Source organism: Lissotriton vulgaris, chromosome 7 (genome assembly GCF_964263255.1).
Source record: "Lissotriton vulgaris chromosome 7, aLisVul1.2, whole genome shotgun sequence".
NCBI lineage: Eukaryota > Metazoa > Chordata > Amphibia > Caudata > Salamandridae > Lissotriton > Lissotriton vulgaris.
The window spans coordinates 1,175,231,150-1,175,255,264 of record NC_141695.1 but is presented as its reverse complement, the minus strand read 5'-3'; positions in this window follow the sequence as shown (position 1 = coordinate 1,175,255,264).

The window sequence follows — 24,115 nt, the reverse complement described above, 5'->3', positions numbered from 1 at the left end:
TTTATGCATCTGTGCCCTGCTCTCCCCTTCTTTCTCTCTTTCTCACTCACTCTTTCTGCTCATCTGTCTGGAGTTCATTCACCATGTGGTGCACAAACTACCTAGCCCTCTCTATCTTCCTTTCTATCTATTCTATGCAGTGCTCACCACTATCTACTCACCTTGCCATAGAATTCCATTACACAAATGCACTACACACCACACAATTCCACAACTAATAATTCCACAACAAACAATTCTAATTCAATCCACTCCAAACCATATGCATCCACACCACTCCAAACCAAAACACATAGATAAAAGACATTGTCATTTACATCGCCAATAGCACTAACTCTCACCAATGCGAGACAGACTGCATTGCAAAAGCTTGTTCAGTTTGCAATTTGTCAATGTTGCTTTTTAGAGAGAACCTTCCTTAATTTCCAGTGGTTTTTTAAACCTTATTTATGGCAAAATTCCTAGTGTCACTTAACCAGTTTGCGACCAACTGGGCCAATGGCAACATTATTCGGATATCTTGTAGAAGCCTAAGCTTATATATTTCCAGCATGATGCCTTTGCTGTGACATTGATTTTAACTAAGGGAATCCTTCAGGAAATATTCCTTTCTAATGTAGTCTAGAAAGACATTTTCAGTATGTTTAATCATTTTTCTTAAATGTAATTTTCTTTTATTTAATTTAATTTTTCTAGAGGTAATTTTTCTTTTCTTAAATCTGATATTTGTGATTTCTTTTGCTTTTATTTTGGCCCTCGTTGGCCTACACATGCCTGAACTTTGTCATTCCTGAATTCCTCATTCTTTAATTTTCCATAATGTTTCCTTCTTTTGACGCTACTTTGTCTTTGGTGAAAGCGAATTGATGAACATTTTGCTGATATGTGGAATTTAAAGAATGGCGAAGTGCTATGCTTCAATGCCCCTCCACTTGCTTCCATTAATGGAAATATCTTTTGACTTAGGTACTCCACAACGTCCAGTCTCATTGCAGCCTTTGAGCACTCCCTTATCATATCTCTGTCCTATTCAATATTCGTGAAGCTAGAATTTCCAAGTGGGTGCAGGTCAGAAGTTCCAGTGTTTCAAATAGGTGGGCAATTACTTCTTCAGTATTTTGCAGAGGAAATTTTTGATTATTATCTCTCATGCTGTTGATAATATCTCTGTTATGAATGCCGCTATAGTATTGTTAGTATTTATTAAACCTGTCTGCTCATCTAGTATATCTAGTGCTGCTGAGGCATCTAGGAACAGGACATACTCCACCAATAGAAGATTAAGTATTCTTGAAAGTTCATGGACCTCTGATTCCACTAGGAAATGTTGTACTGGTTGCGGCTGAAACTTCACTTGCTAATTTGAGGTGACCATGGGTACATCAGGCTCTAGAGATATCAGCTCATCCACCCCAGCACTCCCCTCTGGTCAAATATTGCTTTTGTCTATGAAATTGTATCAATATCTTTAACCTTTACCTGTTTTTGACCTTCTCTTGGGCCATATCTCCTCTTGTGGATAATTTGATTTACTGGTCTGTGATCTGGTTTATGAACTGTTTCCTGGTTATTCAGCTATTGAACTTTTTTTATATGATGGGGTAGCCCAGTTTTCTTTGCTCGATAAGTAGGACATTTAGAATGCCCCAACTGGTGTTTTATTGGTTATTTCAAATATTCCGATTTCTTTGATTTCTCCTGAAGTGAATGATATGCGATTGCAGTAGATGATGGGTGTGCCTTGCATTCCATCTTAGGTTGGGCTATCCTACAAAATGTGAGGTTGTCGTCATGTGCAAGTAAATCACTTGCTTGTTCGCTCCAGGCACCCTCAGCGGCCTCTGCATCCAATTGAACAATGCCAGCTCTTCCGCAATTTCTTGTTTTGTTTTGTTGCTTTAATTTACATCACTTTGCATAGGTAGTCCTAATCATTGATTTATCATGGAAGAGGGCCAAGAAACTTCATGCTTATAAACTGTCTTTTGATATGAATTTAGGGACAGAAGCGTATAATGGACCTCAATATGATCTGATTCCCCTGAGAGTTTACTTAATTGCCACCTTCCTTCTTAGTACAACTTCGGAAAATGTGCAGGAAAGCACTACGCTGCTCAATACAGAGTAGAGAGAGACAAAAAATGGCGGCCGTGTAGAACGGTCGGGAGCGTGAAGCAGTGGAGAAGGCGAAGGTAATGACTCCCTGATTTCGGAGCACACAGCACCATGTAGCTGCACCGAACGGAGGCGGGAATAGTCTGCGGGGAAGACGTGTGCGCTGCAAAAGGACTTTTTTGTAAACGGAAAATAAGCAGCAGAAACATATGTTGCTGGCTCATACCTGTCACGGAACCATCGGCAAGCTGCTGCGGGAGCTGACGCTGGCCGTGAGAGTGTTGGCAGCCGGTGGCAGAGCGCAGACCTGGGCTCAGGTGAAGGTGAAGGGGAGGAGCCGGGAGCCTCCACGGACGCCGCGGGACTCGCTGAGCGGAGAGCGGGCTGCAGTGGCGGTCGGGACGGAGACAGCACTGAAGCAGATAGCCAGCAAAGGAAGACAGTCCACACGGAGCACTAAAAGGAAACGACAAAGAGGTCGAAGTAGAGCCATGGCCCCAAAAGCGATCGCAAGCTCTAAGGCCGCTTTAAAAAGGAAAGCTGCAGCCGAGGCGGCGGCTGAAGCAGAAGCTGAGGAAGACAGCCGGCAGAGAAGGCAGACACCGGTAAGGAAAGATCAGCTTGCGGTAAAGACTAAACAGACTGGATCACCTATCATGGATATCTTTGCCAAAATAGGCAAGGGGAAGGGTTCGAAAGCGGACACTTTGAAGGATGCGCAGGAACTGGAGTTGAGCGTAAAGGGAAATTCAGAGAATATAGATGTGGAAGGGGTTGAGGTAAATGCGTTATCTCCCCCTTCAGATCTTAAGCTTAACCCTTCTTTGTGCCCGGTAAAAACGCTTGTGGATACTGAGGGTCAGAATAGTACTGCGCCAGTGCCTCTGTCTATCTCGAAAGACCCTACAGTGATATCGGGGGGGGACGGTGAAGGGAGGCTGACCCCAAAGTCAAGCTCGGAAGAGCAGGTTAAGACAACGACAGTTTCAGCAGATTCAGCAGTATCAGGGGCTTTAGTCACGGACAGTACATCAAGCCTAATAGCTGAAAAATCTAATGACAAGGAGAAGGAGAAGCCCCCCAGCGAATGTTTTTTCTCCGTCTCAGAAGGAGGCGAGTGGTCAGAGGATGGTGATAGCTCTGAACAGGGAGGGAGCAATCTAGATACAGGCACAGACAGTGAACCAGAGCTCGATATCGGATCACATAAATCTTCTGCTAAACCGCCTGTTGGGGCCAAAATGCATGAACTCAGTTGGGACCATTCATCAGCCACTCCGCTAGTCGGAAGCCCACACGGGGAAGCAGCGCAGATGTCGCTCCTCGAGGTGATTCACAAGGAGATTCTGGCTCACAGGGAAGAAACGCGACAAGATAGTCGTAAGGCACAGGCCGCTGTTAGAAAGATGCAAGGAGCCATAAGAAAAATGTCTAAAGTTTGCACTAACTTGGGCGATAGAGTCTCCAACCTAGAGGAGAGGGTTGTTTCAACCGAGGCGGATGCGGCAGCTGCCTCCAATAAAGTAGATTCTCAAAGTGCCCAAATAACAGACATCCAATGGAAGTTGGAAGATTTGGAAAATCGACAAAGAAGGAACAATCTCAGAATTTTGGGAGTACAGGAGGGTGTCGAAGGGACAGACGTGAGGGCTTTTGTCATTAAACTGTTTGAGCAAGCATTTGTAGATTTGCCAGGCTGGAACTGGGCTGAGGAAATTCAGCGGGCTCACCGTACTCCGTTTAAGCTAAGTAGGAACTCAAAGGAAGGAGATAAGCCGAGAGCCATACTGATATTTTTAGGCAATTTTGTACTAAGACAGGCAATATCAGAAAAAGCTAGACCGGAAGCGCGGAAGGTAGTTGAAGGAATTTCGTTTTTTGTCAGACCTGATTTCTGCCACATAACAGTCGAGCGACGATGGAGGTTGAGACAATTGATAAAACCCTTCCAGGACAAAAAGATGCAGGTTTACTTGATTAATCCGGCACAACTTAAAATAATTAATGCTGGTAAAACTTTGTACTTTTACTCCGAAATTAAGGCCAGGGAATATCTGGATTCACAGAGTGCTTAATTCTGACGACTAAGTTATCTCTACTATCTCAAAAAAAAAACCGTTTAAATGGGATATCGGCTAGTTTAAGAAATTATATGTGGATCAGATCTTAGGCACTTTTATTCATTACCTGAGCCTGCAGTGGGATGGTAGGGTGTTATGTGTGGCATTTAGGGATTTCAATTATATTTTTCTTCCTTTCTTTCTTTTTCTCCGACTCACAGGGTTTAGTTTTATGCACGGCTTTCTTTAGGTTAGTTCCATCTCCACTGCTTCAGACGCTTTTTCCATTGTATGCACAGACTTAATCTGAGCGCCTCACATGAGGGGGTATATGGGTGGGGAGGTGAGGGGGGGCAAGACAAGGAAGTAAGGGGGAGGGGTGGGAAAGGGGGGGAAAAAATTCAAAAAAATGAGATGTTTTGGAGTAAAGAGGTTTCTGTTGGCAATCAGAGGATTACATCGATAATATTGGCCAAATCAGGGCAGCCGGATTTCTCCTGTCGGGAAAGATTACCTCAAAAATATGGCTCACATTAAAATTTGCTCCATCAATATTGGTGGGTTAAATGATTGGAGAAAGGGGCAAAGATTATGTCACTTTGTCAAATTTAATAATTTGGATGTTCTGTGCTTGCAGGAGACCCACCTTCCCTGGGCCAGTAGAAATTTGCTGCATATAAGGGGGTATGAGATGTTAGCCTGCTCCTCTCAGACTTCAATGACAAGGGGGGTGGCTATTCTTGCTAAACCGATGTTAGGTGGGGCAAAGAGGACTAAAGTAGATAGCTCTGGGAGATGGGCAATAGTGGAACTGAATCTTGGGTGTACGATATGTACGGTATACGGATCGAATCAGGACGATCCGGCAGTGTTTGATACACTAGAAGGGGAACTTGTAGACTGGCCTACCCCTATTATAATTTGTGGGGATCTCAATATTTCGGTAGACTGGAACAGACTTGGTAGCTATTCAGGTGGTAAACCAAAAGTGTTTCATGCTCTGTCCTCCCTAATGAGATCGCATGGTTTGAAAGATGTCTGGAGTGCAAAAGAATCTGTCAATCCAGGTTTTACATATTACTCCTTTCCACAAATAAAAAATACACTAAGTTGGATTATTTTTTGTTATCTTCAGAGAAACTTGGTAAAGTCAAGATCATAAAGTTGCCCAAATCCCTATCTGATCATAACCCCTTGATTCTATTATTTGATGTAGACAATATCGAAAGAAGACAATCAAAGTGGTCATTTGAGAGAAAGCTCCTTGCGGATGATAGATTTGTGAGACACATAAGAAAATGGACCAGGGAATTCTATGACATCAATCGGTATAGTGCCTCTCGTAATGTAGTTTGGGAAACCTTCAAGGCATCTTTGAGGGGCGAGACAATAAGCTGCTCTGCCAGACTGAGGAAGGAGGACAGGATGAAGGTTGAGACCCTGATCAGGGAATTAGGAATAGTAGAAGCACAGCATATTAGAGAGATAGTACAGGGCGTAGATGGTCAGGCAAGTTTGAACAAAATGGTTACGATCAAAGCCGACCTCCAGGGAATAGTGACGCAGAAAGAGTCCAGGGACTATCAGTCTTCTAGGGAAAAGAGATACGAGACAGGGGAACAGGCAGGAAAGGCATTAGCACTCCGGATTAGGCAGGAGAGATCCAAAAACCTGATCACTAGCATACAGGAAAATGGAAAAGAATATACTGAGTCTAAAGAAATATTGAGGGTTTTCCATACGTTCTACCAAAAATTGTATGATGAAGAGGGTGGGAGGGAGGTACAAAATCCTGTTCTCCAAGATGATGGCCCAGAACTAGATCAAAGTAGCAGGGAGATGCTGGATTGTGATCTGACTTTGACCGAGATTAAGATAGCTCTTCAGGAACTAGCAGCTGGTAAGGCGGCGGGTCCTGATGGGCTCCCCTTAGAAGTATATAAATGCTTAGAGGAGGAAATTGCCCCAATATTGTTGGATTTGTTTACAGGCATAGTGTGCTCGGGCTCTATCCCTGATTCCTGGAAAGAGACAAATATTGTCATATTCCACAAGAAAGGCAAACCCAAGAATAGTCCAGGTTCGTATCGACCGATTTCTCTTATTAATGCGGACACAAAGTTATACTCCAAGTTGTGGGCGAAAAGATTGGGGGGGATCATTGGTCGCTTAGTCTCCCCGTGGCAGCATGGGTTTGTGCCAGGCCGAGGCACCACGGATCATATAAGGCGAGCAATAGCATTGTTCGATGCCCATGCTGCCACGGAAGGAGACATGGCCATGATCCTCCTCGACGCGGAGAAAGCTTTCGACCGTGTGACTTGGGACTGTTTGTGGGGAATCTTGGCTGGAAGAGGTTTTGGGAATAAGAGTATAAGGGCAATTAAGGCGATGTATAGTGATCCGGTGGCCAGGGTAATGGTTATGGGCCAAAGCTCAGAAAAAATAATAATTAAAAGAGGGACGCGTCAAGGATGCCCCTGCTCCCCGATTCTTTTTTCGCTGTATATTGATCCCCTTATCCAAAAATTTTTATTGTCTGAACAGATTACTCCAGTGACACTGAATGGCTACACGACTAAAATTCTGGCTTACCCTGACGACCTGGCAATTATAACAACGGCCCCTCAACAAGCTATGGTTGAGATATGCCAGCTGGCTAAAGATTTTGGTGTACGGTCAGGGTATCGTCTGAATGAGGAAAAGACACAAATCATCTGTACAAGAAATATTAATAAACTAGATCAAAGATATGTGGAATCAGTGGTGTATCTGGGGGTAAGGGTGAATGCCAATGTAAATATGATAATTGCGGATAATTACATGCCACTGATAGATTCAATTACAAAGGAGCTTAAGAGGATAGATATTTTGCACCTCTCACTGATTGGTAGGGTAAATGTAATACAAAATTACCATGTTCCCTAAACTCCTGTATTTATTCCGGGCCATCCCTTTGCTGTTGGAAGAATGGATGATCAGGAAAATTGAAGCAATGTTTATCCGTTTTATATGGCAATATGGGAAAATTAGGAGATCAACTGCTCACATGTCCCTACCAATTGAGAGGGGTGGTTTGGAGATGCCTAATATCAGGTTGTATCATTGGACATGTCTTTTGGTTCAAATGAATGTATTGTTTCAATATGATCTGGAAACAGTAGAATTCCAGTCAGGTAACCAGGTGCTTCCCTCCATCTTCGAGCTCTTAGTGGGTAGCAAAGCAACAGGGTTATTGTTCTGTGAAATTGACCGGAAGTATTATAAGAGGGCCAAATATAAGATACTAATGGGGGCATGGGGAACTTGGAAATCGGTAAGAACATTTTTGAAAATTCCAAAAATTCATGTTAACATCGATCTCTAGAAATCAAGTATCTTTGCCCACCTAGGACAAAATAGAAATAGCCGTCTTTGGTGGGAGTTGGGAGTCAGGTCCCTAGGGGATGTTATGCTAGGCAATGAGATTCTTAGCTTTAATGTTCTTCAGCAAACATTTGGGCTCCCAGCTAGCCAGTGGTTTCTATATGGGCAGATTATACAAACTATCCGCTCATTTAGGCCGAGGGTATCCCTTATGCCGAGCAACCCAATAGTAGAATATTTGAAAAGGGGAGGGAGTAAAATTGGAATCAGGTATAAAAATCTCCAACAAGAGCTGGAGGATGATATGGAAAAAACAGAAACTACCCTAGCTCAGAAACTTGGTGATCCAGATGTGGATTTAGACCTAGCCCTAGTTTTGAATAAGAAGATCTTTAGGTCCTCAAATGTGAGGGCCCAGCATTATAAGTCCCTTTTTAATCTATATCATACACCAGCAAAATTATTGGCCTGGGGGGTTGGAGATAATGATATGTGCCCCAGATGTAATATGGGTCCAGCTGATCTCCTCCATATGTTTTATAAATGTCCGAGTCTAACACCGATTATTAGTGAGATACAGCTATTTTTGGAGGGGCTGCTAGAACAAAACATCGTTCTATCCCCTGCCGTTGTTTTAATAGGTATGGATGGCAAACTGAGAGCAGAAGCCGGAGTCGAAGCCTTGGTTTTTATTTCAGTGGCTATATTGCGTCTATTAATTTCCGCTGGATGGAAAGATCCTACAGCACCTACATTTCAGCAGTGGTTAACTAGGCTATTAGGAATGCACAATATCGAGGAATGCCTGTATGATTTTAAGGGTAAGAAAACAAGAGAACTGGGCAGAAATATATGGGCTCCTGTTAAGAAATGGAGGGTGTCCAGACAATGAAAAATATAAGGCGTAATAGGAACTGCCTATGGTTTATGATTAGCCTATCTATGCCTACTGTAGTATGTTTCTCTGTAACCCTGTTTATCTAATTTATGGTATTTATCATCTATTGCTGTATTTGTATTTATTGTATGTATTTATATTGTCCATTGTATTTATTCTGATTGTGTAATGAAATGATATCTGTAATGTTTTTTATACCTCTTTTTATCCGAAACATCTCAATAAAAAAAAATTAAAAAAAAATAAATAAATAAATAAAAGAGAGAGGGAGGCATGGGATAAGGGGCAAAGGTATCAACCAGTCTTTCCCAGCCATTTTTCTTTTTTTTCTTTTTCGAAAACCTTTATTGTTAAACTTGCACATCAAGTTACAATATACATAGGCGGAAATTCCGCACTCAAAGAGGAAAATCACATCTGTTAAATGCATCATAGGAGCCATTGTACATGAGCAGCCCACAACAGTACTTGGAGGGAAGTGACAGGAGATGGAGTAAGAAGGGCATAAAGAAGCGCCCTGGGGAGGTCAAGTGCTGGTGAGAGAGGCCACAGGGAGCCGGCAGCACGCATGGGGAGGGAGGCTGCACTCTACGAGCCATCACCGGCGGCCGCCGCGGGCATGGAGCCCGTGGGGGGCGCGGGAGAGGTCGCGGAGGCCAAAGCTCTCTGGTGCAGGAGATAAGAAATGAGGGGACTCCGAATGTCAATCGAGCGGGAAGTTGTCGGCGTAAATCCCAGAATTCGGACAGAAGTGCCTGACAACGCGCAGCATCCTCAAGCCAATCGCTGACCTTGGGCGCAGGTCTCCGTTCCCAATGCATGGCTACCCTGCGCCGTGCGAGAACAAGCAGCATAGCGGTGAGCTGGCGGGAGGCATCTGGAAAATATTTCACAAAGCCTAAATGACAGAGCAGTAGGTCTGGCGTGACAGCTGTGGAGGTGATATCAGTGATGGTGGTGCACACATTGCACCAATATGCAGACACCTTGGGGCACAACCAGGCGAGATGGGAGAAGTCAGCAGTGGGGGCAGAGCATCGGAGACATCTATCGCTAGGAGTGATGCCCATTTTGTGCAGCTGGGCAGGGGAGCGGTACAATCTATGAAGATATTTAAAATATACGAGGCGCAGGTGGTCGTTGGGGGACAGACGTTTGGTCTGCTTGCAACAGTACCGCCAAACCTCCTATGAAAGATCAGTACCTAGGTCCTCACTCCAAGCAATGCGGCATGGTCAGCGGAAATCTGGGATGCCGCCAGCATGAGGGTGTAAAGATTGGAGACCAGTTTGCGTGGGGAGGCGGGTGTGTATGCGAAGTCGAGGGCAACCAACGGAGGAGGAGGCTGAGGAAACGTGGGGTGCATCTCCCTGCAGGATGCTGTAAGTTGGTAATACAGCAGAGTGTCCATGGGGCTGGAGTCGGCTGAAAAGGAAAAGAAGCTGCTGGCAGGGTAGAGGTCAGAAAACATGGACAGCCCCAGAAGCATTGAGCATTTAACTCCCAAGCCCAGTGCAGGGTCTCCACAGTGTTGATCTCACGGTGAGGGAGTTTTGCAGGGGCAAGGATAGCGCTCTGGAGCAGCCAGGGGGCTGCAAGATCAGCTTCCATCGCCATGTGAGGCTGAAAAGACGTCGGATGCAGCCAGAAGTGGAGGAAGCTGACTTGGCACTAATGGCGTATAATTTGAAATCTGGGGCGCCCAGTTCGCCACACAATGAGGGAAGCGTGAGAATATTGTATGCGATTCTAGGCTGACGCCCAGCCCAAACAAGAGAAATAATAAGGGAGTACAGTTTATGGAAAAAGTGCGCCGTGAGGGGGTGGGGATGATTAAAAACAGGTAAAGACACTTAGGGAGCACCACCATCTTGGCGACGGATATGCACCCCGCCAGGGACAAGGGCAGGCATCGCCAGAGGTGTATCTTAGTTTCCAGCCAGTCGAACGTACAGCAGAAGTTTGCCCTCCAGAGTTCGCCGATGTCCCTACTGACCCAAATGCCCAGATATCTAGTGGGCCCGATGCCCATTCAAACATATATTCCGGAGTGAAGGGGACAGAGGCGTCTGTCAGGGGAAAAAGAATGGACTTACACCTGTTGACCTGGATTCCAGACAAACCCGCAAAGTTCACCACCTCGCGGACCATGGGGCCAAGATTATTTGGGGGATTGCGTACATAGAGTGTGATGTTGTCGGCATCCATGGAGATGACCAAGGCTCGAGCCGCAAGGCCGAGACCCCTCTGGGTATGATGCTGCAGGAGCATAGCAGTGAGAGGCTCCATAGATACAGTGAAGAGCATGGGTGAGAGTGGATACCCCTGCCTCGTGCCCCTAGCAACGGGGATGGGCTCTGTGATCTGACCGTTGATTCAAAAGCGAACTGTGGGGAGAGAATAAAGAATGTGGATTTTGAGCAGAAACACCGAGCTAAAGCCTAAGCGAGGGAGAAGGTAGAAGAGGAAGGGCCACTCAAGAGTAGCAAAAGCTTTGGTAGCGTCCATAAGAGCAGCCATAGCCAGGAGTGTGGGGTTGATTTGGTGGAAAACAGCGAATATAGTCTGGAGATTATGCGACGTGGCACGGCCGGGGATGAAGCCGGACTGGTCTGGGCGAGCTATCAGGGGCATGAGGGGAAGAAGGTGGGAGGCCAACAACTTGGCGAAAATCTTATTATCAGTGTTGATGAGAGACAGAGGGCGGTAAGAGTCCCGGAGCTCGGGGGACTTATACAACTTCAAGAGAAGCATTAACAGGGCCTCGCAAAGCAAAGGAGGGAAGTGGCCACACTCAAAGGAGTCGTTGTACATAGCGGCAAGGTGCGGGACTAGAAGGGGCACAAAGGCTTTGTAAAAGGATGCAGGTAAACCATCGGAGCCCAGAGCCTTATCGCCTGGGAGACTATTAATGGCTGCCAGGATCTCCTCCTTGGAGAAGAGTTCGTCGAGGTACTCCGGGTGGCTGTTGCCCAGCCAGAGGAGCTCAAGAGTGTCAAAGTATTGGTCAAGGATGTCACGTGAGGGCACAGCCCCAGCGGTGTAGAGTTGAGAGTAGAAGGTGGTGAATCTAGCCACCTCCTCCTCAGGAGAGTTAGTTCTTTCCGGGCCCCCGTCCTGGAGCGCTGTGATATAAAAGGCAGCATGAGGCTGTCTTAGGAGATTGGCTAGAGTCTTTCCCGGGCAATCCCCTTCACCAAAGCCGTATGCCCTTGCCTCCTTAGTCTTTCTCAGCCTTTCCCAGGCCACGGCAGAGAGTTACTTGCCACCTGCTGAATAGAACCTCCAGCCTCACCCTCCAAATGCAGACTTCAACTCAGTGGCCTCCAGCCTTCAAACTTCAAAATAAGTCCTCCACCAGGTCAAGTTCCAGGGTCTCACATATATGACGTGGTTAGGATTTCCTGTTTTCATTGATTTTTTTAATGGATTTCAGTGGTATTATCACAGTGTTTTCCAAACCTTTTGAAACCAAAACTTGTCAGTGTTAATTCAGCTATCTAAACCCCAAAATAAGCAAAACTCTGTTTACCCAGTGTTCATCAAACATGTTTTTATCAGTGATTGTTATAAAGCACATATTTAATTTAAAGGACAAGTAGTGCAAGTTATGTACTGTCTTCCAATTGGAAACATGTTCAGTGGACTTATGGGTGTCTGTCTTATGCATAGAAAGACTGTGTTTGCACTCTCACTCACATTGCATTACCCCTTCTCATATTTCACTATCTCTCACACTCACTCTTTCAGGTCTCTGTCTACTTTATAGGACTATTGATGGATTAGAAAAGTAAGAATCCTATATTCAAATGTTTTAATAATGAAATTCCTGGACACAGTTGGGGTATTCACCCATTCCTTACTGAATATAATGAGTGGTCAACCTTATCAACATCGCCAGTACCTTGTGAAATCTAAATAACATTTTTCAATTGCATCAGATTACTTTGTAGTCTTGCATTCAAAGTTACCGGAAACATGATGCTTGCAGCATAATCACCACTGCTTTTCTGAACTCTTTGCCTGGCTACATTAAGGTGGTGCTGCTGTTGTGTGGACAATCATATCTGCAAAGTATCCTCATGGCGATCATCTTACTTTAAGTCATCCCTGACCTTTTAACAGAAATCACATTGTATACTGGGTCTAGAAATGCTGCTGTTAATATTGAAACTATGGGCTCAGTAAAATGCAGTTGGGTAAAAGGCCAGAATCCGCTAAAGGTGTCACAATGGGACACCTTGCAGCTATGTATTTTAATGGTATCTGGAAAGTCATGTGTCATGTTTTCACAACTATTCCATGTACATGGTGACAGCACTCTTTAAATCGGTACTGGCCATTACACCTTCCATTGAATTTTTAAAGCCTGGGGTGTTTGGTAAGTGTCTTGCTATTAATACTGACCTGTTAGAAAAGGGGATTGATGTATCAAAGGGGTTTACACAATTATATGTCTGTGGGTAATCAAGATAGTACATATTGACCAAGAATATTATGAGCCAGCCATTTCACCAATCAATGAATGAATACAACACTGCTAAAATCTTAAGTATGACTTTAAAATGCCAAGATAGTTTCTCTACAATGTATAAAATAATTAGATCAGAACTAAAAACATGCTTCTAAACTTTGCACCTTAAACTAAGCTCACAAAACTGGAGGAAAATAAAGGAAGAAGAAACAATATTTATGTGACATCCCTTTACAATAAAACTCAATTAGAAATTCATTTTAGACCAATCTTTCATGTTGCTACTTTGTATAAGAAAGTTACATTGTATTGACCCCTTCAGAAAGAAATAAAAGTACCTCATTCTCTCTCACTTTACTTATTTTGAATGGCATTTTAATTTGTGGTTGTGCAGGTTTTTATCAGTATTTATGCAATTACACTGATAAGGGCTGATTCCCTTTTGGTAGGCTTTTATCAGTTGTTATAGTTTTAAACCAGAAACAGGATAGCCTAGATATGTTGGTGAAGATGGTGAAGCACAGGGAGAGAAACCAAGCATACTGGAAGTCAGTGATCTTGTGGCAGATGGTGCCGTTTAAAAGTGTAGGACATAAAAGTCAGGAATAATTTTTATCTAGTGAACAAACAAAGCGGGCGAGTGAACTCGACTGACAAATATAGGGTTTCTCTCAGAGCTTTCTGTTATAGCATCCAGATATAGAATCCAACAACTGACATACACCTACAAGTTACCAGGACTATTGGCTTTGTCAATGATTTTGTTGTAAATAATTAACATTGTAAATGTTTCAATTCCGGAATTCTGAGACTGTGAATTAAATATCACTGAGGTATGTAGACGGTGTATTAGTCTTCAGTTATGTGTACTTCATGTTAAAAGGGTATGCCCTTTTCTCTCTCCACATCTCGTCCATCTGCATGTCTTACACCTCATCTCTTTTCTTTTCAGCACCCTCGTTTCACTCTCTCCAGAATGCACTTCCATGCATCTCTTTCACTTCAATAATGTAAACAACAAGGACCCCCTGTTAGGAAAATCAATTCGTGGTACAGGGAAATAAACAGTGTAAATGAAATGGCATAATATCAACACGAAAAGAGGGAGAAATTGTATGAAGGGCACACAACCAAATAATTAATAAACTGGATTTCATTTATTATGTATACACTTATTCACATTAAAAACACTTGATCAAAAAGCATAATAAAACAACAATTACACAAACAACACAGTTGAACAATAATCATATACTTATATCACAATTACATAAAAAATTCATGTAACGGTGGCAAACAATGTTATTCAACGCGCGTTTCGGCGTTGTTGGAAATGCCTTCTTCAGGAGCCACAATAATGTCTGAAAAACATATTTAAAACAAAATTAAAACAACTAAAATGTTCGATGTATTAAAAAATTACATTCTCAAGTTCCAATATGACAACCAAGAAAAACAACAAAGAAATACATTAAACAGTGCTTACATAACAATAACTCCCTACTTGTGTAGCTGGTTAAATATAGCTACGCAAGGTACAAACTAGTATTTATATATTTGAGCAGTGGTAAATGTGGGAAGGGATAGTACCATACAAGCAAATTATGATGCTAGAAAGCGACTGCTCTGTTCGCAACAGGTCAGTCAGGATGATGAGCTCTAAGTATGAGGAGCTGTGGCCTAAAATGACCTAATACTATCCATCGACATTACATAGAAGGATAGATCTATGTATGAGAAATGAACTATCTAAAGTAACCCATTAGTATTAGAACATCTGTGATTGACATCAAGTATTTAGCCAGTACTACTATAGCTAATGTGGGGGGTAGGAGCAAAAAATAACTATTATGATGAGATGACTCAACTACTGTAAGGATTCTAGGGTCAGAGGTAAAAAGGTACGGAGCGTTGGAAATCACTTACCAAGGTGTCTATGACGCAAGTGAAACAGACACTATTTATCCTTCTTATTATATCAATGTCCGTACATTCAAATCTAGAAAAAGATGTTACAGGGTACAAGGTAAAAGAGAAGCACTATCAGTGATTAATTCATCCAAAGAATGAATACAGTTTCTCAAACTGATAGAAATTGCAAAATAATATCCCACATAAAGAAAATGAAATATCAGATTGCAGTTTGCTGTGTTTTGAACACCATTGCTATATTTAATACTGGGGGGTAAAAATGATTGGGTAATTGAATGGTCATGAATGCACCCCAAGATTAGAAAATAAGGAAATCTAATGGCTACGACATTGGAGATTAAATAATTGTCTAGTACAGTCTGCCTATTCGTTCATGCTTACCGTGGTAGTTCTTTGCTAACAAGATATGTTGCATGGACCTCTTCGGATATGGGAGAAACTATCTCGTTTAATCTGAGCGAGTAGCTTTCATGTCTCAAAGCTGGAAATCAGAACATTAGAAAGTATGGTCAGATTCTAACCATGGGAGCTCTGGGTCAACCTCTCTACGATTTAGACTTATCAATAGTGCAAAAACCTGCGTAATTGCCAAACACGACAGGGATGGGTACTGATGGTGAAACACGAGGAGGTATAGTAAATAAGTATAGTGGAGTCTTATTCTAGGGGCTACTCAGTGGATATATTATTTTTAGAGAGATATAGCCGATATGGAACACTTGGCTAGATATGTGACTAAATATTTGGCATATTTATTCAAAGGAACTGGATATCGATTCTGAAAGATAATCTTCCACGAACAAATCTTACCGATAAAACAATGCAGCGAGTAATACTTTTTGTTCAAACACCCACACAGACTGGCATCAAGGCATTGAAGTATTGTATTAGTCCAGTTCCAAACAATAGTAAACAAGGTTCATGGCGGTACTGAAAGATGGAAATATAAATTGGGTCGTCTTAAAACCAAAGAATACATGGCTTGCAGCGATAGTTGGAATCAAATAATGGTTGGAACTAATGCTGGATGTTATCATATATCCTTACCAAAAGCACAGATAGCGTGCTAATTCCTTTTTTCTGGGGGTGCGTTTAGGGAAGACGACTCGTGATCCCTTTCTTCATTTATGAACTGGATGGAAATGTAACACCACGCCGAGACTTAATTTCTAGAATGCAAATGGAAGGGTAGCTACAGTTACGATTAAATTAATGAATTCTAAGTATTTTAAGCTAACTGATGGACCAGGGTTCGGCAGGGAAATGTATCTTACCGTTAATATGAGGTCGGGTCCGTGTGCATCAACCTGCGGGAGCCGCGCTAAAGATGTCTGCTGGCGTCCCGCAGCCGTTGGGAAAGGAATGTGACCCGACGTGCCGGTGGGCCCCTCCTTAAGTATGGGTAACTAAGTTACCTCTGATGACGCGCCGGCAGAACGGTTCCACCTATTAAAGGGGAATTCATTCTAAATGAAAACCGTGCTGAGCGTCACAAACAGGAACGCCCAATGAAGGGCGCATGATACTAAAAATATCCGGTGCACATGCCCGATAACTTGCAGGAGTCATCTGATCGGTTTTGTTTAAATGTTGAAGACATACCTATTATGGGGAACTTATACCACGTTGATTCGAGTAACGGGTATTATCTAATGTGACTGAATGAGCGAATTTGGGGAACGTCAGTTCTACTGATACCAAAACGAGTCTTTGCAGAAAATATTGTCTAATTAGTGTATAAGAAAGAATGGAGACCTGGAAAGTGTACAGATCCAATATAATAATTTTGTACTTATTTATTTTTATTCAACAACGGATGACTACAGATACATTTTAAATACAGACTGGCGGTCTAGGTAATGCCCACCAGGAAGTCCTATTTCAATACCCTAGTTCAAGAAATTATCTTGGTTGTTCTTGGCGATTGAAAGATAAAGGTATTGGACACTTGCGGTGCATATAATAAAATGCACCAAGTGGACCATATATGAACAATTGTGATAATTTTCAAATACATAGTCTCTTATAGAATGAAAAATCAATCTGTGCTGAAACAAATGCCTCATGCTATCTACAAACCAGATATAACATGTCAATTTTATCAGGAACATGTATGATGGAAATGGCTCACTGTGTGGCAGGTTATAGTATCGCGTTCTCCCAGGGGATTTCGCTGTTAAGTCCCCTTTTGTATGTGTCCAAAACAAAAATCCAGTAGACTTCTCTTTTTTTCCGGATAGCGCATCCACCTTTACTGTCAGGAGTTTTAATTTTTTCTAAAATGCGCCAGTGCTGGTTTATGATCTGTGTCAAGAAAATGCTTTACTAGGGGTGCGTTCAATTTCTTAGTTTTTATAGCTGATCTGTGTTCAGTAAGGCGTGTTTGTATCAACCTGCATTTTCGCCAACGTCGCCTAAGCCACAAGGGCAACTGATGAAATAAACCACATTTGTGGTTTTGCAGTTCCATAAATCAATTGCTTTGGCTGTGAAGCCATTATAGATGAACACCTCACCACCTATGTTTTTGCACGATTTGCAGGAAGAACACGGGACTGTTCCTCGAACCGGAAGATTCGTCACTAAGGATCTCTGTGTCTGATTGTTGTTTGGAAATTTGGTATTAAACTTGGAGTGAACTATCTTATCTTTCAGGTTTCTATTTCTCCTGTGAGCAAATAGTGGTTTTGGTAAGGCAGATTTAGAGGATGGATTACAATTAAGAATATGCCAGTTGGCATTAATAATCTGTTTTATACGTTCATTCATGTTGGAATGGGTAGTTACACACACAAGTTGGTCATTGGCCGGTTGATCTTTGGGGGTTAATAGGGCGTCTCGATCAAAAAATCGAGCCCGTTTATAAGAGTTTCTTATCAATCTGTGTGGGTATCCACGGTCAAGGAACTTTTTGCGCATAATTGCTGCTTGTTTATCATAATCAGACAAATTAGAGCAGTTTCTGCGAACTCTAAGGAATTGGGAGAAAGGAATACTTTCCCGTTGACACTTAGGGTGGAAACTACTGAAATGTAGTAGCGTATTCCGGGCTGTTGTTTTCACAAATAAATCCACTTCCAATTTTTTGTTGTTTACTCGAATTAAAAGATCTAAAAACTCGACTTGATTCTCGTTGTAATGGGCGGTAAATTTCAAATTACTGTCAGTCAAGTTAATCCATTCCAGGAACTCTAGAAGGGTATCTTTCCCATTGGTCCAGATAAAAAAGATGTCGTCTATATATCTGGACCAATGGGAAATCGATTCAAAGAAGGGTGCCACTTCATTATCTATAAAATGTTCCTTGAAACGGGACATGTATATGTTGGCTATCGATGGAGCCACCGACGCCCCCATACTCACTCCCCTGAGTTGGCGGTAGAGATCTTCACCAAATTCAAAAACATTCTCTGTTAAAACAATGAGCAGACAGTCAATCAAGAATTTCTTTGGGCATGTAATGTTATGTTTATCTATAAACCAGTCGGTTGCTCTAATAGCTTCATCTATAGGAATATAACTATAAAGAGATTCGATATCTAGGGTGACTAGTATATCTCTCTCTGGTATGATATCAAGATTTTCTACTATGTTTATCATATGGCAGGTGTCTTTTACATATGATTTAATTTTTGGAATGTGTGGTCTTAAAAAATGATCCACGAATTTCGATAGGGGTTCATTAGGGGTGCCGATGGTAGACACAATGGGTCTATATGGAGGATTTTCCAAATTCTTATGTATTTTCGGAAGACCGACACCGACACTTCAACACATCCAAATATACAATGCACTCACTCGTATGTAAGCACTGTATTTTCTTTTACATTGTCATTATTTTGAAAACGGTGTACTCAGATCATACAAATTTACAAAGAATTTCAATTGCAACTGGAATACATGACCATTGCTATATGCACCCTGCAGAGTAGTCAACAGACTGACAGGCACTGTGAGAAAAACTCATACTGCTTTCAGCCCAGCAACAGCTCCTCCTTTAGAGCAGAAGAGTGTGGCACCCCACTTTGAGCGCATCAAATGTAAATAAAATGGATCTATAACCATTTTATTATACCTCCAGTGCTGGTACAGCCCGATTATGAGGGTGGGGTCTTTCTGTCTGACTTACAGCAGGGATGACTCAGCCTAAACTTTGAAGTGGTTATGTCGGATTTGACAGCTGTCTTTTGACTGCCAGTCAGACATGCGCACTCCAGACCTCTCCAACCCGAGCTGTGTTTGACAGCCAGGTGGAGTGCAGACACAGGACTGAAGTCTGGAATGATGGGTTAGCATGCTCCATCCAATCGTAGCACATCTTGCATACTGGTTACTATTATAAACAGCATGAGAGCAGTTCCTGGATTGGTTAGGTTAGTTGACTGTGCTCTGGGAACCCATGCTCAGAGCCAAAGTTGGGGTCATGGACTGGAAACAAGAGATGGCGAACTGAGGGCGTGCAGTACATAGCTATGGTCATGTATTCCAGTTGCAATAAACAGAAAAGGATGTTACTATACAAGAGTAATAGGATGTATGAAAAGTACAGAAACACAACAATCTGGACCTGGAATAAACAGGTAACACAATTATGGTATGCTAGAATAAGTAAAACACATGCAATTCAAACAGGAACTAAGGGCCCGATGTAGGTAATCCCAGATTACCGATTCTTAAATACCGAATCATACCGATTCGGTATTTAAGAACTGGCAATCGGGATGTAGGTATATTTACCGAATTATTTACCGAATCGGAATGATTCGGTAATTACCGAATCGGTAAATACCGATTCGGTAATTGCCATTCATTCCTATGGGCCTGGAGGCCCATAGGAATGAATGGCAATTACCGAATCGGTATTTACCGATTCGGTAATTTAAGGAAACATTGAAGGGTGGCAGGGTGTCACTTTGACACCCTGTTGCACCCCTCAATTATGTATAGGTGCACATGTTGCAGACATACATGCCCTAAGGGCATGTATGTCTGCAACATGGCACCGTTTAAAAAGCAAAAAAAATGCTTTTTAGAGGGTTTTCATAATTTACCACCAACTTCTAGTTGGTGGTAAATTATGAATTCTTACACCCCTGTAGCACTGATTTCAGTGCTACCTACATCCCAAAATACAGATTCAGTATTTTTACCGATTCTGTATTTTACAGAATCGGTAAAATTACCGGTTCTGTATACTTGGACATGCCCCTACATATCAATATCCAAATATCGGTCGGAAACGGCCGAAAATCGGTATTTTCGGCCGTTTCCGACCGGTATTTCGATACCTACATCGGGCCCTAAATCTCCTACCTTAAAATTTGGAACTTCAAATTAAATGTTAAAAATTTTAACATTTACTTACCTCAATGCAGCAACATTTTCAACAGTCGCAATGGCTATGAGGTATGTATGTGATTTAATATAAAAACAATTTAATGGAATACAATTACTAAGAAAGCATTTCACTAACACTGTTTAATGGATATTTTCAGAATGAATGGCACTTAGCATTTTATAGAAGACAATTCGTCGAATGTATTTTGTTTGAAATTAGCTTTTGTATTCTTATTTTTAAGGTGTAAATTCAATGGTTGGAGATCTTACTTTTTCGAAACAGTTTTGATGGAGGTATGTATTTCAGAGCTTTACTTCAGGGGACATTAGTTCAGATTTATATCTTTTACATTGGCAAACAATTACTATGGATGGTTTTACTTTGCTGACCCCTCACCACCTCCAAACACCATCCATCCTTGGCCGCTCACAATTCCTAAAGACCATCAACCCTGCCCTTCAAAAAGCACCGGCACACCTAAACTCAACCCATCCCTGAATCCTAAAACCTCTCTCAACCCCTAAACTTCACTCATCCTAGAAACCTAACAACACCTCGCGGAACCTACACCACACCCAACCCTGACCCCTAAAGTATACCCATGGCTGAACACTAAAAACCCTTTCTACCCCTACACTTCACTCATCCCTGAACCATAAAACACCTAAAAAGCATTAACCTCCACCCATTCCTTGAAATGTAAAACCTCTTTCTATGTCGAACCCCACCCGTCCCGTGACCGCTTAAAGCTCCACACCACACCTAAACTCCATCCATCCCTGAACCCTAAAAAACCCTCACCACCATTAAACACCACCCATCCATGACCCCTACAAACCCCTCACCATTCAACAATTCCACTCATCCCTCATTCCTTAAAACCCCTCACCACCCTTAACTCCACCGAATTCTGAACCCTAAGAACTCTTCACCAACCCTAACCTCTACCCATCACTAAACTGAACCCTAAAAACTCTTCACCAACCCTGACCTCTACCCATCACTAAACCTTAAAAACCGTCACCAACCCTAAACTTTCCCTGTACATGTACCCTAAAACCCCTCAACACCCCCTACACTCCACCCATACTTAACCATCAAAACACCTCATACCCCTAAACTCCACCTATGCCCAAATCCTAAAAAAATCACCAGCCTTAAATTTCATCCATTCCTGACACCTTTAAAAAACCACCCACCCCAAAACACCTCCCATTACTGTACTGTAAAAACCCCTTTCTATGCCTGAACTCCACCCAGTCCTTACCTCTAAAAACCCTGGCCACTCATCCCTGAACCTAAAAAAACCTCACTAGTTTGAAACTCCAGCCAAGTGTAATATAATTTTTGATTATTGCTTAAAATGATCTTTTAAAAAAAAATAAAATCCATTTACTTTTCATTTTATTTGTACTTCCTTAAAATTGTCTTTCCTTAGAATTGTTTTTACATATGTTTCCCTCCAATTAAGTTTCTCAGTTTTCATTTGCAAGCGTTTGGTTTTCCATCTCTTGTCTCCAGTCCACAACATCATACTGTGACTCCGAGCTTAGGGTCCTAGAGCAGAGCTAACTAAACCAACCAATCCAGAAGCCACTCTCATACGCTTTATATTAGTAAACAGCATGAGAGAAATGCCACGATTGGTTGGAACAGGCTAACCGAGTGCTCCTTATGAGACTGGGGGCCTGTGTCTGGCTCCACACGGCTGTCTAACACTGCTTGAGTTGTATAGGTCTGAAGTGGACAGGCACCAACGGTATAGTAAAATCGGAATAACACCATTTTATTGCCATTTTATTTATGTTTGCTGCTCTTGCAGAGGGGGCGATACTTCTCCACCCAAGAGGACGAGCAGCTGCTGTTCTAATCCTTCATTCCAGAGACAGAGGGGTTTGTTAGTGCAAGGTTTACTTTTTTCCAGAGTGCAACATCAGTCGCATTCATTTAGTGCGTCAACCTGTGGGCATATCAGTGCAAGATTGGATACTGATCCCATGCTCAGATTTATAGTACGTTTCAGTACTGGAACAGTGCTGTCAAGTAAGGCTGACGTTGTGACGCAAAGGCAAGCCCACAGAAGACCTTCCCACTGCCCGCAGCATGATGGATAAGGAACATCAGAATATTGCAAAGGTGAATGCCACACATTACAGCAAGCATATGAATATCATGTTTTAGCAAACAGCAGAAGTGGCTTTGATGTATCGACACACTTCAAAAAACACACGTCACAGACCAGTATAAGGTAAATATGTCACATATTACTAAACTGCAAATTGGGGAACGTCATCTCTTCACACTCCAAAAACTGAATACTATGCAATAGCATACTAAAAACATGGGAATATAACATCAGTTTTGTCCCAATATGCGAAAATCAATCATCAGCATTCTGCTAGCATGAGTCTCACATACTAGCATGCTTCATATGTGGGAATGCTACACCAGCAAACTGTAATTTGTAAATGTTACACATCAGCATACTGTAAACTTGGGAATGACAAATACTATCCTTTTGAAAACAAGTTAATAACAGATCAGCATACTGATAACGTGTGAATATTAAAGATCATCATACTGCGAAAGAGGGAATACAATATATCCAGCGTATTGGCGACATTATGCTCAGCAATCACTCCCGATCACCACGCACATCTCGCTGCTCACTTGATTTTTTTTTTTTTATAATAACCTGCACTGCATTGCTTACTTGGTTATATTAATCATTTGCACAGTCATTCGCCTGCACCCCGGTCCACCACGGGGCTCTCCCGATTGTTGTGGAGGGTGCAGGCTCACATAGGAAGGAAGTCTTTCCTCGCTGCCAGTTGGGGGCGGAGCACCGCGATTAGCGCTGTGTCACCGGCTATAACTGATCATGTGCTTCCTGTCGCGCAGCAGGAGCACAGCAGGGGCATCGCTGGCACGCCGCTGGGGCGCCAAAGGTAAGACAGTCTGCGCCCGTCCACGCCCGACCTGGGCCAGGGGCCACGCACCCTGCCCGTGCCTCTCTCCGCTATTCATCTACGGAACTCAAAATTCTCCAGGGAGATTGGCCCGTAAACCCAGCGCTTGTGAGCTCATTATATAACCTTGCAATTTTGTCTCCCAAACACCCCCCCACAACCCAGCAACAGAGCCCCTCCCTCGTATGACACCAAGGAGCCCAAGAGTGCCCCACCCTAATAGTGCCCATAACTTTACCCTTTCTACTCAGGAACATCTGCCCATATGGTACTTCAACACCGCTCCCTGGTGAAGCACCAGCTAGAGATCTTTTACCTCTTGGACTCCATTAAGCAAGACATACTGCTTCTAGAAGAAACATGGCTTTCATCCAAATCCACCCCGGATATCCTGGCCACCATCCCATACAACTATTATATCCTCCAGGCCAATAGGCCTGATAGCAAGGTGGGGGCACTTGCGGCCATTATCTCCCAGTCGCACAAATTCACCTCCCTCTCTACTTCAAGCATCTCCTCCATCGACTCTCTGATGTTCAAATTTGAATCTAAAAGCCTCCCTTTTATGTATGCCCTATTTTACAGGGCCCCCGCATACATGCCGAATTTTCTCCAACTATTCAGTAAGATGACAGCGGATGAAAGCTCCTGCTCAATTAACTTCTCTGAGCTGCTCAATAGCTGGAATTTTACCCAGCACATTGAAGCTACCACCGATGTTAAGGGACATATCCTGGATCAGGTCTGGTCCCTAAACCTCGATATCTCCGATCTCAAGATCTCACCCTGCACCTGGTCCGATCATTCTTTTATTGCCTTCAACATCTCCACCCCTCCCACTGCCACATCCCCCATCCTGGTCCCGTTCACGACCAGGAACTGGAGCCGGGTGAACATCCCCTCCCTCTGCACATTTCTCTCCGCCTCAACGCCCAGCACCTTTCAGCCCACTGGTCTGCCGAC